The 14,179-nt window shown below is 30.6% G+C and overlaps 3 long non-coding RNA genes across 3 annotated transcripts; all 3 read right to left on the bottom strand.

Moving 5' to 3' along the window:
• Nucleotides 1–696: 696 nt before the first annotated feature.
• Nucleotides 697–1,419, bottom strand: LOC139907208 (uncharacterized). The gene is made up of 2 exons (XR_011783662.1): nucleotides 1,154–1,419; nucleotides 697–1,085 (listed from the first exon to the last, which is right to left on the bottom strand). It is a non-coding gene; the product is annotated as an uncharacterized lncRNA (long non-coding RNA).
• Nucleotides 1,420–1,431: 12 nt separating this feature from the next.
• On the bottom strand, nucleotides 1,432–4,477 carry LOC121129846 (uncharacterized). The gene is made up of 5 exons (XR_005868536.2): nucleotides 2,815–4,477; nucleotides 2,557–2,679; nucleotides 1,954–2,415; nucleotides 1,668–1,885; nucleotides 1,432–1,527 (listed from the first exon to the last, which is right to left on the bottom strand). It is a non-coding gene; the product is annotated as an uncharacterized lncRNA (long non-coding RNA).
• Nucleotides 4,478–8,241: 3,764 nt separating this feature from the next.
• LOC139907263 (uncharacterized) lies at nucleotides 8,242–10,907 on the bottom strand. The gene is made up of 2 exons (XR_011783727.1): nucleotides 10,796–10,907; nucleotides 8,242–9,734 (listed from the first exon to the last, which is right to left on the bottom strand). It is a non-coding gene; the product is annotated as an uncharacterized lncRNA (long non-coding RNA).
• Nucleotides 10,908–14,179: the final 3,272 nt, after the last annotated feature.

Below are 14,179 nucleotides of genomic sequence, written 5' to 3'. Positions count from 1 at the left end.
CTTCAATAGGAACAACTTATGGTTTTTACAGACTATATTAAAAATATACTTCTGTCTACTACTACAAAATATAAGTACAACATAAAATATGAAAATGATAAAATTATGATTACTAAACATTTAAGGGTTGAGTATTGTGGTAAAAATCAGATAATGCTGGGCATCTTGCAAATGCATGGATGACTGAATCAAAATTATTTCCATTGCCTTATAGGAATATTGTTAAAGTAAATACAGCCCGTCGAAATTTGAAACTGAGCCGTAAATTTCCTACCCTCTGTTAAAAAACGTGAGGAACTCCATTATTACATTTTCCCATTTTCGCGGCCGTTAACGAGGATCAATATATGTTTGGAAAATTTTCTTTGTATTATGTTCTAAGGCAGTCTGAAGTAACATCTTTAAATGCCGAGGTATAGGGGATTCAAACACGTAGACTTCCAGAAATGGATTGAGACCTAGGATAATTATGTGAAGTTGACTCATTTGGAGGAAAATACCAGAGAAAAGCAGATTGCAATATTATGGACGTGTTGCTCGTCTGGATTCCTTATCAAAGTACGCCATTTGGTTGAAATTCCAGCTAGTACTACCAAAACATTGGAGGAAGTAATTGAAAATGAGGGTAAATATCTAAGAGATAAAAAGCCAATTGCGGCAGCAAGATATAAATTAGTCAGAAGAAAAAAAAGCTAATTTTGAGGATTTTGAAGAATTTTATTGTGAATTAAAGGTGTTGGACGAAGAGACAGAAATTTATGAAATATAATCAGAAGATTATTTGGCCACTCTAGTCACATGTGGAGTCAGGGACGATGATGGTCGTCAAAAACATTTAGAAAACACAAAACAAATTAATTTGAAAGATGCTCTGAATTTTTGTAGAACAGAGTAAACTGCAAAGAGTAATAAAAAAAGTTTAAATGATTTAGTAGTAAAGGGTATTAATAGAATTTCTAAGGCCGATAATGATAAAAGTGGATTTGAAAAAACCACAGATGAGAAAGAGAGAATTAATATGTAGACAATGTGGATTTGAATCACATCAAGAGGGAAGACCCATGTCCTATTAAAGAAATGGAATGCTGAAAGTGTAGAAAGAAAGGTCATTATGCAAAAGTATTCCGGTCTAAGAACATATGTTCAGGATTACTCATCAATTCAGTTCGTGGATGTGAACTGAATAAAATTCCAATTGATATTCTGAATGTAAATGGTGGTGAATATATTGGGAATAAAATTTATATATGTGACAGTGGTGCAATGGCTTCTATTGCAGGCTTAAGAGTTTACAAAGATTTAGATTAACCATCAAAGAAACTATGGGATCTATCTGCTAGCCCCAAGATAGTCGGAGTGAACGGCTCAATATTGGAGGTTATTAATAATGTTAAACTGATATTTGGACTCGGTAATCACCAACATAAAGAGATCGTCTATTTTTTGAACAAAATTGGTCAGGAGGATATGTTTTTATCGCAGCATGCGTGTATGGGATTGGGATCTATACACCCAGATTTTCTTAGACTATAAAAGGAAGAATGGATTAGTCAATCGTTAGTTAATGCAAGTATTAAACGTAATAAAACTCAAGATTTTAATATATCAAAAAAAGTCAAAATGGATCTTTTACAATACTTGATAGCCGAATTTTCAGATGTATTTACCTGTGATGAAGAACTTAAGACGATGAAATTCCCTCCGATGAAAATAGAGCTTTTAGATGATGCCAAGCCATATACTCTTCATGGATCAAGACAAATTCCATTTTGCTACAGAGATCAAGTTAAAAAAACCCTAGAAGACATGGCGAAGAAAGACGTAATAAAGAAGATCGTCGATGAGGTGACAGAATGGTGTCATCCAATTGTTGTTGTACCAAAACCTAATGGAAAAATGCAGTTAACAATACATCTTACTTAACTATATTCTCAAGTAAAGAGATTAGTTTACCCTATGAAGACACCTAAAGAGGCTATTTCGGAAATTAACCCAAAATCAAGATACTTCACCAAATTTTATGAAGTAAATGGATATTGGCAAATACCTCTTGATGAGAGAAGTTGGAAACTAACTACATTTACAACACAATATGGTAGATTTTATTTTAAGCGAGCACCAATGGGTTTCATTTCTACTGGAGATGTATATAATTGTAGATGTAATAAGGTTTTAGAAGAAATTCATAATGGTGATAAAGTTGTTGATGACAATCTTGTGGATGATGAAAATTTAGAATCTCATGTTGAAAGTGTGCGTATAATATTATTAAGATGTAGAGTATATGGTGTAACGCTGAGCAGGGAGAAATTTCAATTCGCACGTGAGAAGATCAATTTTGTTGGCTATAGAATTGGTAAAGATGGAAAGCATCGGATGGAAAGAAGTTGAAGACGATCCATGAATTCCCGACACCTACAAATATAACAGAGCTTAGGTCATTTATTGGTTTAGCAAATCAACTTGTAGGGTTTTCATCAAAATTTAGCAAGCAGCAGCCCCATTAAGACATTTGATGAAATTAAAGAATGAATTCGTATGGGACAATATACATACCAAAGCAATGACAGAAGTAATGCCATATTGACGAATACCCCTGTCCTCGCCATTTTTGATCCGAAGAAGGAAACACGCCTCGAAAGGGTTGCGTCAAGATTGAAAGGTCTTGGATTCGATTTACTACAAAAACATGAAGAAATATGGAAATAAGTTGAATGTGGTTCAAGATTTGTTAACGATGCAGAATCACAGTACGCAATGGTAGAGTTGGAATCTCTTGCGATTAATTGGGCAATTAAAAAGTGTCACATTTACCTGAGTGGATTACCAAGTTTGAAATCGTCACTGATCATCATTCACTCCCAACAATATTCAATAAATATACTCTAAATCAGATAGAAAATCTGAAAGTCCAAAAGATAAGGATAGATCTCCAACATTACCAATTTTATGTTACATGCAAAAAAAGGAAAAGATCATTTAGTTGCTGATGTTTTATGTAGAGCACCTGTTGAAGACCCAGTAGAAGAAGATATCAAAGATGGAGCGAAAGAATTAATATGTTTAGCCATAGCCAGAGTCACTGTAATGGAAACAAATATTGGGAATAATGGATTTATAGAGCATATTATAAAGGAAATTAGAAAAATAGCTAAGCTCAATAAAGAATATCAAGTTTTAGTAAGATTTGTTGAAAGCGGTCTTTGTCGGAAGAATATATTTTCAAACCCATTTGTGAAGTTATTCAAAACTATGTGGAAACATTTGACAGTGAATGATGGACTAGTTCCGACGGGAACACGTATTATCATTCCAAAAGCATGCCAAAAAGACGTACTGCTAAAACTTCATTTAGCGCATCAGGGAATCACTAAGACAAAGAGAAATGCGTGAGACTCCGTTAACTGGCCTGAAATTTATAATGAAATCGTAATGATAATTGAGAAATGTGATTCATGTCAAACTCAAAGAGCAAGTCAATGCAAAGATGAATTATTGACAGATATAATTCCTTCAATGATTTTTGAATCAATGTCGACGAATTTATTTTCATTCAATGGGAAGTCTTACCTTGTGTTTGTCAATGCTCTATCTGGTTATACAGTTATTGAGGAGTATAAAAAGGATCGTAATACTGATCAAATTATTGAAACGTTTTCTAGGTGGTTCAGGGATTTTGGATATCCCAACAATTTAAGATCGCATTAGGGTAGTGTTTATACATGTAAGAAATTTCAAGAATTTTTACAACTAAAGGGAATTATTTGGTCACCTTCGAGCCCGTATTATCCTCAAAGTAATGGTATGGCAGAAGCAGCTGTGAAAAATATGAAGAGTTCACTTGATAAGTGCAACACTCAAAGAATCAACTCCGATGAATTTCGTGATTACTAGAATATCGTAATACACCTCGTCAGTGTGGGTATTCTCCAAATCAAATAGCTTATGACAAGAATTTGAGATATTCCTACTCTCGATTATAATAAGATGAAACAATTAAACAATTGCGATGTATTGGAAGCAATGCAATTAGAGAGAGAGATCAAAAAATATAATAATAAACACTAAGTGATTACAAGTTCTGGAGGTTGGGAAGACAGTACGGATTCAAAGTTCCGTTTCAAAAAAGTGGAGCGGTATTAGAAAAATCATTAAACAAAATAATAGAACTATCTAATTCGTCTCGATAATTGGAGAACTTATTGGAGGTATTTTTACATTTGTTTCGTGGAGAAGAGGGGAAGAAAGACTGTAAAGGAGGATGTGAAAATATTGTTAGTAAAATGAGATTGCGAAACAACCCGAAGAAACGGATCATGTTTTGTATATAGTATATGATTGTTCAAGAAAAAGGGATTGTTATATATTGATGTAGTTCATACTTGTAGATATTGTATTGTTAATATGTGTACCTATGTTATGTATATATATTTCATACAAGATGATCGTGTAAAGGAATAATAAAGTGTACAGTTTTAATATAGACCACGATGGATCAAGGTGCATATGTCTTACTCTTAAAGATTATAATAGTAGGTTATTAGGAGACTGGTTATCTCGCATAGACTTCAAATCTATAAAATGCCTGGTTTTATTGGCTTTAGATGCCAAGTTCTTCTTCAGAGCTTGGAGATAATTATCTCTGACTGTATTTCCATCTGAAGGCATACTCATATTAGGACTTATATTCGCATATATATTTTCCTTTTCAATATATTATCAGGTCAAGGACTGATATGAATATAAAAAATCCTTAATCAGATATTTATCTGATGCTGAGGAAGAAGAGCAAACGCCCTAGATGGATAATGTTGACACTATTTTATACAAAAGGAAGACACAGAAGAAGAAACTGAGTACAGAGTTGAAGAAAATGCCAAATTCTAAATCCAACACCCAGTCAGAACACTAAAAAAGGTACTAAAATAATCACTGAAACTTTACAATTTGATAGATATAGTTTTCTACTTAAATATCTCTAATTGAATAGTTTATAAACTGTCAAAGAGCAACGCACATTCACACTAGCAATACATAAACACATTTCTTTGGTATTAATACAATTCGACCTTTAAAGACTGACTTTGTGGCAATTCCCTAAATGTTTCCATAAATCTGCCCACTTTCAATAAGAAGGGAGTTGTTTCCTCTCCAAAAGATCTAAAAAATACACTTCCCCCTCCATGGGGACCTGTTACCTTATTAGCCTTGAAAAATGTCTTAATATATTCATTTATACTAGCAGATGTGAACACTGGAGTATATATTTCCTTTTTTCTAAATGGAATATTTGGACCCCCTAAGGATTGGTTCTTTATAACCTCCTTAAATTAAAAAAAAAAACACAGAAAAAAAAATCAGGTTGTCATTTAACAATAAAAATATATGTTTGTTCGTTGACATATTGGTTTAATATTTTGTATATAATGAAAAAATATATAATTTATTATATCCTAAAACTAAAATATTAGATAATATTGGTAGTACCAAACATTGGCTGGAGTTATTAGACGTCAGCGAACAAGAAAAAATTGCTTAAAAAATATAGATTTGTTTTATTAAATACAACACAACTATTCAACTAATCCTCAGTTTTAGTCTCTGAGCACACTCAGACCTCGCTACTCAATACATAGATGTTCACTCTTCAAGTATGAAAAAAATAATGTTAAAAGCTACAGAAAATAAAACATAATTGTTTAGGTTGGCAACAACAACAAAACTTGCGCGCTAACAATTGCTTAGGTTTTACAACTTTCAATATAAGTACTCCAATAATATTTCTTCAAATGAACTTAAGGTACACTCGTGTATTACTAAAAATTATCTGAAGACACAATAATTATGTCATTTATTTTTCCTCTTTTCTTGTCTTTATTAATATGACCCGCGGAGCTATAACACCATAAACTCGTTGTTAAATATGATTACTTCTCAAACAATCAAATGCACATACCGACAAACTTTTTTTAATTAATATACTCTTTTTTTTCATCTCAAAAAAATATAATTTGTATATATTTTTTTAATTATAAACATTACTCCAATTCTATAGAACCATTGTTTATATACGATGACAGAAAGGAAAAAATTGAAATTAATATTTTTGAAACATAAACAATATCCTACAATATACATGCATTCGAATTAAGGATGTGTCGGGACAATATTTGCACCCGGATAATGATATAATGACTCGTCACACAAAGTAATTCACTTTTTTTTTTGAAACGTCATCATCTGTTTTGAAAACTGATGTGATATCATGTATGAATGATATGTAAATTTGTATTAATAGGTTGAGTAAGGAAACTAGTCTACTCTAAGTGTTTGAGGTAAGTTCCTATAATCATAACATGGCTCTAAGTATTCAGAAGATACTTGGTGAAAACCTGCATGATTGAATTAAATATTCAAAAGAAACCGACAATGAGCGAATAGAAATATAACATCAATGGAGCTGAATTAAAATCTTAAGAAAAATTTAGAAGTGACATAAGGCAAGTCAATATGATGAGAAGATCACAGAAGGATACCCTAGAAGTAAATATTCAAATAATCTCACCACCTCAGATCAAAGAAAATATAGAATTAAAAAAATATGGTACCCCATGAACTTCGCTGTTTGGTGCGGCTTGGAGGGCAAGACAAACAAGACTTCTCACCCCAATGTCAATCCCCTAAAGGCCATTATAATATAGAAGTGGAACAAGACTTCGTCATGGCCAGCTGTGGTTCTGTTTGTCCCCGTATGAAAGCTATCATTCAGAATGGAGGGGAGATACTGAATAAAAAGTGTAGAAAATAGATAAATTATCAACTTTTGCATCAAAAGTTTGCAATAAAAATGGCACAAAATAAAAATATGGAGAAGTGAAAAAAAAGTATTTTAAAATATTATAATTTTCTAGTCTTTACCCTATATGAATATTCCCACTCATGATATATCCATCAGTGAAGTCTACGTTTTTATATCATGCAGATATCCCTTGCAATGCTTCACACTCCAAAATTGTTTGCACAAAAAGGACGACTTTTAATTAATCGACATATTACCAGACATTACAGTAGTGGTATCATGAAAGAACATGCAATCAGGACATATTGGCACAAATAATACGATTTCTTTCCATATGCAAATTTAAAATGTTTTATTTTTAAAATGAATTATGGAAATATCTCGCAATTTTTCTAAAGGACAAATAATATTGTCACATTCAAAATCATCATTTTAATAAATAACTTATAATCTTTGAAACGTGATAATCAAATCAGTTTAAGAGCTCACATAAATTCACACTTCATTTATAGTTTTTACAATCTGATTAATAATCTTTAACAGTGAAAATAAAAGCTGAAGACATAAATTGAGCCGATTGGTAAATATATACACCACTTATATGTTGAAACTTTTTTGCCTCAATGATAACTTTTTTATTTATTTTAATGATATATTAATATCACTTTAAGGGGTAGAAAATAGTCAAAATCAAAGGAATACTTGTTATGTACTAATAAGAATAGTATAGTTGGAATAATCTCAATCAAGTGATAACATGTTATTGTTTTTTTATGTACCACCATTAATTTTCAATGGATTTCCATTAAAATCACATTCTGTCATCGATTTCATGTTTGTTTCTTAACATGTAGTCCTACATTTAAAAAGGTTTCTAAGATGACAATGTCCAGAACTATATAAAAACAAGTAGACACCCATTCGTCAGATTGAAGAAACTCCTCTTTTTACTAAAAAATGAATTTATACAACTCCAACGTGTCAGACTTTTGAATTATATGAAACAACCCTCTCCTTCAGCTGGGATAAAAAACTTCTGTATTTTGCCTTCTGGCTACAAATTGAAGTGTAAGTCTTGTATATAAGTATTGAGACCCTGAAAAACACAGCCAATCAGCAATGCGTCATGATGAACGAGGTATAAACATATGTAAGCTGTCTCAAAAGACTTTTAAAATAGATTTTTCAGCCAATGATAGCTATATGGATCGAAAAAAATCTGTTTTTGTCAGATTGTGAAAATATATATCAAAAATTATCAATTTTAATACTTTTATTTTCTTTGGATTATTGTTCTTAATTATGCCGGAGTGTTAAAAAAATATTTTACGTCTGGTACTTAAGTCCTGACTCAAAAAGTATTTTTGTGTTCTTGGAACCATTTATGTTTTTTTTCTATTATTATTTTTTTTTTTAAATGATTATGAATTTGTACACTAATATACATTAAAAATCTATTTCCTTTGTGGGCCGCAGAAGCAAAAAAAAATAAATGTAAAATAATATTTAAAACCTGGATATAAAAAAGATTATTACATAGTGTAGTATAAAATATAATTATAATAAATTTGATAAACCAATTTCAATAAAAATAATATATTAAAATACATTGATAAGCAATGAGAACATAACAAATTTTTAGTTAAAAAAAATTCCATCAAAAATAATATAGATGCCCCTTATAATTAAATATCATAAGCAAAAGCTAATGTTGTTACATTTGCATCATGAAGGATTTACCGACAAGCTATTCAATTGCAAAAGTAATTTAATTTCAGCCAAAGTAAATCTTTTTGTCTACTTGTGTACATTGAAATATAATCAAGTTGTATAAGCTATCAATAGGTTTGCATATCCTAAGTAGATGATATGAATAATATATGGTTATACGATGCTGCAGTGTTTTTGTTTTTTTAAACAAAAAGTATAATACGAGTGGGTGAATGTATTTCTGGCCAAACATGTATATTAGGCCGGTATGTTTTTCATCTTTTTTGAATTTTGATAACGGCTATTTGTGAAAAGTTGGAATTTAGTAAGGACATAACCTATACCAAACTTAATTATCCTATAACGCCAGCTTTACGTGTCACATCTATTTAAAAGTTTGAAATGAGACAAAAGTTCTTTACTTTGTCAATAAAGATTCAAATACAGAATGAGTCCTTACTTTACATAAATTAATTATGTTAGACATTATTTTAGCTTTAAAAAAATTAATAATCTTTTTTTATGGAGCACACATAAGAATAACATAAGAAATATTTAATCTTTCCTTTCTGAAAATGTAAAGAAAAGATACGCGCTATACACAGGTCATCAAATTTTCCTCTCTTTTTTTGCTCGGTAATACAATATTAGATAAAAAACTTTTAAACACTTTTTTTAGGGTAGAAAAATGTTTATCAAAACTATATTATTTTGAATATCTAAAATTGTATTCTTTGTATCTACATTCATTAAGTAAAGAGTTTATGTTTTTGTGGCTTTATGGAAAGTGCTGAACTTCTGATCAACAGATTATTTATGGGACCATTGGAGCTATTTGGGGTGATGAAAAAATGTGGTCAATACTGAAGAAAGATGGGTAGGTCGTAGAGTCCATTATGAATGACATTCTACATACCATGAGCTCTAAAGAACCTCTTCACTTTAATCCAAGGTTGAGAAGTCGGGACGAGTTTTTAAATGAAGGAGGACTTCTGTTGGTCAATACCTATCTCGTGGAGATACGGAGCTAGGCAATTTCATTCTATTAAGTAGAACCATGAGATTATTCTTATACTACCATCCCAAAACCAGTAACCTCGAGCCTTCAACACCTTTCTTCATAGCAGTGGAAGCACTCTCTAACAGTAGAATAAGATCTGCAATAAACGATGTTAACAACGGAGTGTCTTCTCTTATCGTCAAGAGATGATTGGAGAGAATGGACCTGAAAGAAATGGTCAAGATATTAAACCCAATAACAATATTGAAAAACTACCAAACAGATTCCCATCAAAAATGGTTAAGATACCGATTAGGCACCTCTTCTTTATTTACAAATAAGACAAAACAAATGGTTGAGTCTAGAATGTACTCTTTTTGAAAAGAAAACATCGAGAACTTGGGGCTATAAATGTTTTAAAGTTTAAAAGAAGTATAAGCTGTAATTTATTTTCAAAATTACTGTCTATGGATATAGTACATTCATCATTATTGAATGAACCCGAAGACCCTAAAGTAGATTCTATTATTAAATTGGGTCAATTCATTGGTGATAAACCAAATAGTCAAGATGTTGAATGTCAATGTCCTTGTCATCCAGATAAAAGATAACCTATCGCATTTTTAACTAGATTTTGTAAAATTATCTTATATTTTTAATTATTTATTTATATATTCTGCATATTGAGTCAGATATTCTTCGGAAAAAAAATAATATTTATAATTAATGTTCTTTCTCTATTTAATATGTGAAACAGTATGTTAATTCTCCCTTCGTATAGGATAAAATATCCTATTTGGCGTAATCCGAAATCCCTAAATCATTTAATTGTGCTACGACTTCTATTTTAGATGTAAATTGTTGCAACACTAGGAGACATGCATGTGCCTCCCTCCCATAAACTGAGATATAAATAAACCTAATTTGAATTATATTCTACTAAAGTTAAAAAAAATCAAGAATGAATAAATAATATTGTCATCCTATGTGGAAAAAAACATGTAGACGTCATTCCATTTCTTCTATTTTTGCTTAGAAGTGAAACCCTGTCTTCGAAATAAAAACGGAACCTGAAAATTGAATATATTATCTCTAATGTCCAAGGGATAATACATGGGGTTAAAAATAAAATCTTGCCTACTCCACCAAGGCTGGAAGAGTAGGTACTCTACGTAATGGAGATCCTAGAAGACTATATAACAGAGATCCTATAACACCGTCTCTGCTCAGTCAGAGATTACAGGAAAATGATGAATTATTATCGTGTATAAAGCTTACTGACGTACCAGGGAATTATCTAGACCAGTGGGATCGGGATGGCTCTTCTGTGTTATTACTCATTATAGAATAAAATAAATGAACAAGATTCCCACATAATGACGTCAACATAGAATGATCCATACTACGTCATATAATATACTGAGTAATATGTTGGAGAAAAGGAAAAGAGCGAGTGAGGGGTTTATAAAGAGCTCGCTTGAGAACCTCACTTCTTCATCTCATTAGTCATTACTTACTACCGGACTTTTATGATTTTTGACTGAGTGATGTGTGTAAAAAAAAAAAAAAAATGTGAGATGTGCGACCTTAAGATGAAAAGAAAAGTTGAAAATCAAACTAGTCTAATTTATATCTTGTATTTGTTTTGACTAATACTATTGTAAATTTAAAAGCAATTGTACATATTTTAAATTCATAAATATTATTATTGTGTTGATTTAAGACTAGAACGACGGTGGTATTATTTTTGATACCATTTTGACTTTTCCTTAAAATATTATATTATGTTGAAACTTTGAATGTACGGATATAAAATTTTCAGCCGTTCCTATTCCGATATCAATTCTATGGACAATTCCGATTTCTTATTATCTATATAATAATTTCACAAACAAATAACAAAATTTAACTTTTTTTTTAATGTTTAACTTGTATTAATTATGGATGGGCAAAATAATACTTATTTTTATGAATCCTAATTAGTAGTTAATAAATTTAAATTTTAAAAAGTTAATTCCTCTCCGTGCTCAGGAGTCGATTTATTCCTGGTTGGCAATCTAAGAGAGTTTGATACCTCTCTTTTGCTGGATATTAAAGCTCCTCGGCATTTGATCTAATCTCAACTGCCTCAATGTTATAAAAAAAATACTTCCAACATTAACTATAGGTTATTTTTTATTATATCACTGGTTCGCCCACATGAGATCAAATGGTCTTGAACAGTCTAAAGTTCGTAACTAAGTTTCATATGCTTGCCTTAGGTATTAAAATATGTATAAACTAGTGCTCGAGACCAGACTTGTGTATATTTAATGGACCCAAGATACTGATGTCTCGAACTTGACTCAGAAAATATGCACTCAACTTCAGTTCTGTCTTAAACAACATTATTCAACAAACATACAAAAATTAAACATTTAGTGAAAACATTATTGAACGGCTTCAGAGAAAATCTATCAAACCAATTCTTACCGTTACGGACTTTTTGACCGATTCATGGTATAATTCAATAGTATGGGGCACTAAAAATGAGTTATTTCTTAATTGTTACTTCCAAGTAAATTTCTTGTACGAACTTGCAAATTTGTTTAATCTTTCTATTTACTTTTCCATAATGTTTTCTTTTTTTTAAATTTTTATGAACGACGTTGTCTAGTCTAGCTATTTTATTGAATTGTATCTTTAATTTTGTCTCCAAAAATGAGCTCAAATAAGTCATATTATGTATTTAAATAATTATGGATATGAATCGGTAGAATAGGTAGAATTAGCAAATTCTGATAAGATACAACTACATCTCTCGTTCCAGCCCTAGCCTTCCCTCCATAAAAATTATTCTATTAAGCATGTGCAAAACTACATCTAGACAAAGCTTCTGATCCATGGCATTTTTAATGATCCTAAAACAGTTTATGCTACTTCAGCAGAAGGTGGAATCTTTTTCAAACTGTCCCCAGATTTTTACTTTTAAAAAGATGTACTCAGACATTCATATTTTACGTTTGGCAGCAATTTAGTACTTTTTTTGTAACTGCATTAAACAAAACTGACTCAATTCTAAGTCTTTTGTTGGTAAGCATAGATGTAGAACTTTGGCGGGATCATTTTTGATATAATGACTTCACAAAATGAGATACTATACCACTGTCGTTGTGTTGTGTGTTACTATTATTTGGTAAGAAGAAAAATAGAGTGTACATTTATTTTTTTCGAAATAATTGTGTAGAGAAATTTACTAAGCTGCTTGGCTGAAAAAAAAGGAAAGGTTATTTTTGATATGTACAGTCACGAAGGTAGCTGATTTCTACTGTTATTTTAGTGCTAAATTATAATAAACAGAGTCAGAAAACACCTAAATGAATTTGGGAGATATCTTTTTTCGGGTTTTTGTATTATTTTCTCATATAAATAAAGTAATTTCTAATTAAAACGTACGTATTTCACAAATTTCTCAGTTTTGCTAACATATTTTTTCATAAAAAGCTTAACCATTGAAAAATTACTGTTAGGCTAAGTAAAAAGTTATTAGCGCTTTTCGCTAGATGTTTTTTTGTGAGCTGTATCTCACGATTGATATTTTTGCATCTTTTTTTTTTTTTTTTTTTTTTTCAGTTTTGTGTTATAGTGCTCCAAAACTGAATTAAAAAAAAGAAAAATCCATATATTATTCAGTATTACTATGACTAAGGGGAAAAAGTAGAATAGGCAACCAAAAAAATTGTGCTGTTTATGGACCCAATACTATATCAAATGCGGTGGTTCTAAAGATTCTGTTCTAGTAATATGGACACAGAAAATGTCGATAAAATCTTGAAAATCTTCAATTTGGGCCGACATGTGATTAGTCATTCCATTACCAAGGAACTGAAAATGAGACAAAAAACTGTTTGGAACCATATAAATAGGATAATCCTAACTATTTTAATTATTTGTCGAAATAAAGTGAAAAAACTATCTAAACTTTTACTTCACCTATTATTTAAATGAGATAGAATATTTACTATATACTTTAATTTGACACAACTTTATAATTAAACAAATATACATATTATGTACACAAGATATACAGTTAATAAACTGAAGGAAAAAAGGAGCTATGTATTAGTTTTTTTATCATTCACATAATTTCTGAAAATATTTTTTTTTGTTCTTTGTATGAAATTGTCAGCTTGTGTCAGACACAAGCTGATAAAAATCCATATTTAATTTTTTTATTGGAATTTGGTTGAAAAAAGTTATGAACGGAGGTTTAATGCTACATTCCAATTTTTTAAACCTGTTAGTTTCATTGATTTTCTCTTACTTATTTGCAAATATTAGTTTCGATAATTATAAATTATGTATGTACATTGTGGTATAGTTTATATATTGCACATTTCAAGTCATTCAAGTGGTAATTTTTGATGGTTAAACTTACAAAAAGAACATTGAATTACAACTAAAAATAGTTAAGATAAGATACGTTAAAGTTATAATTTAATGCACTTACTTTATCAATGTGGAAAATTTATTTTATATTTCCATCAACATTAAAAAATAGTCCTCTCAATAATCTCTCTTGAGCTGCCATGCCCAATTGCAGGATCCGAGGGAATACCATAGCGTAAGATATTAAATCCATAATGTCCTAACCGTGTCTTAATAACCAAAAACTATTTAGATTTTTCTTC

This window comes from Lepeophtheirus salmonis, chromosome 14 (assembly GCF_016086655.4).
Source record: "Lepeophtheirus salmonis chromosome 14, UVic_Lsal_1.4, whole genome shotgun sequence".
In the NCBI taxonomy this organism is placed as follows: domain Eukaryota; kingdom Metazoa; phylum Arthropoda; class Copepoda; order Siphonostomatoida; family Caligidae; genus Lepeophtheirus; species Lepeophtheirus salmonis.
Note: the sequence above shows the minus strand (reverse complement) of the source record. Positions and strands in the feature narration are given on the sequence as shown.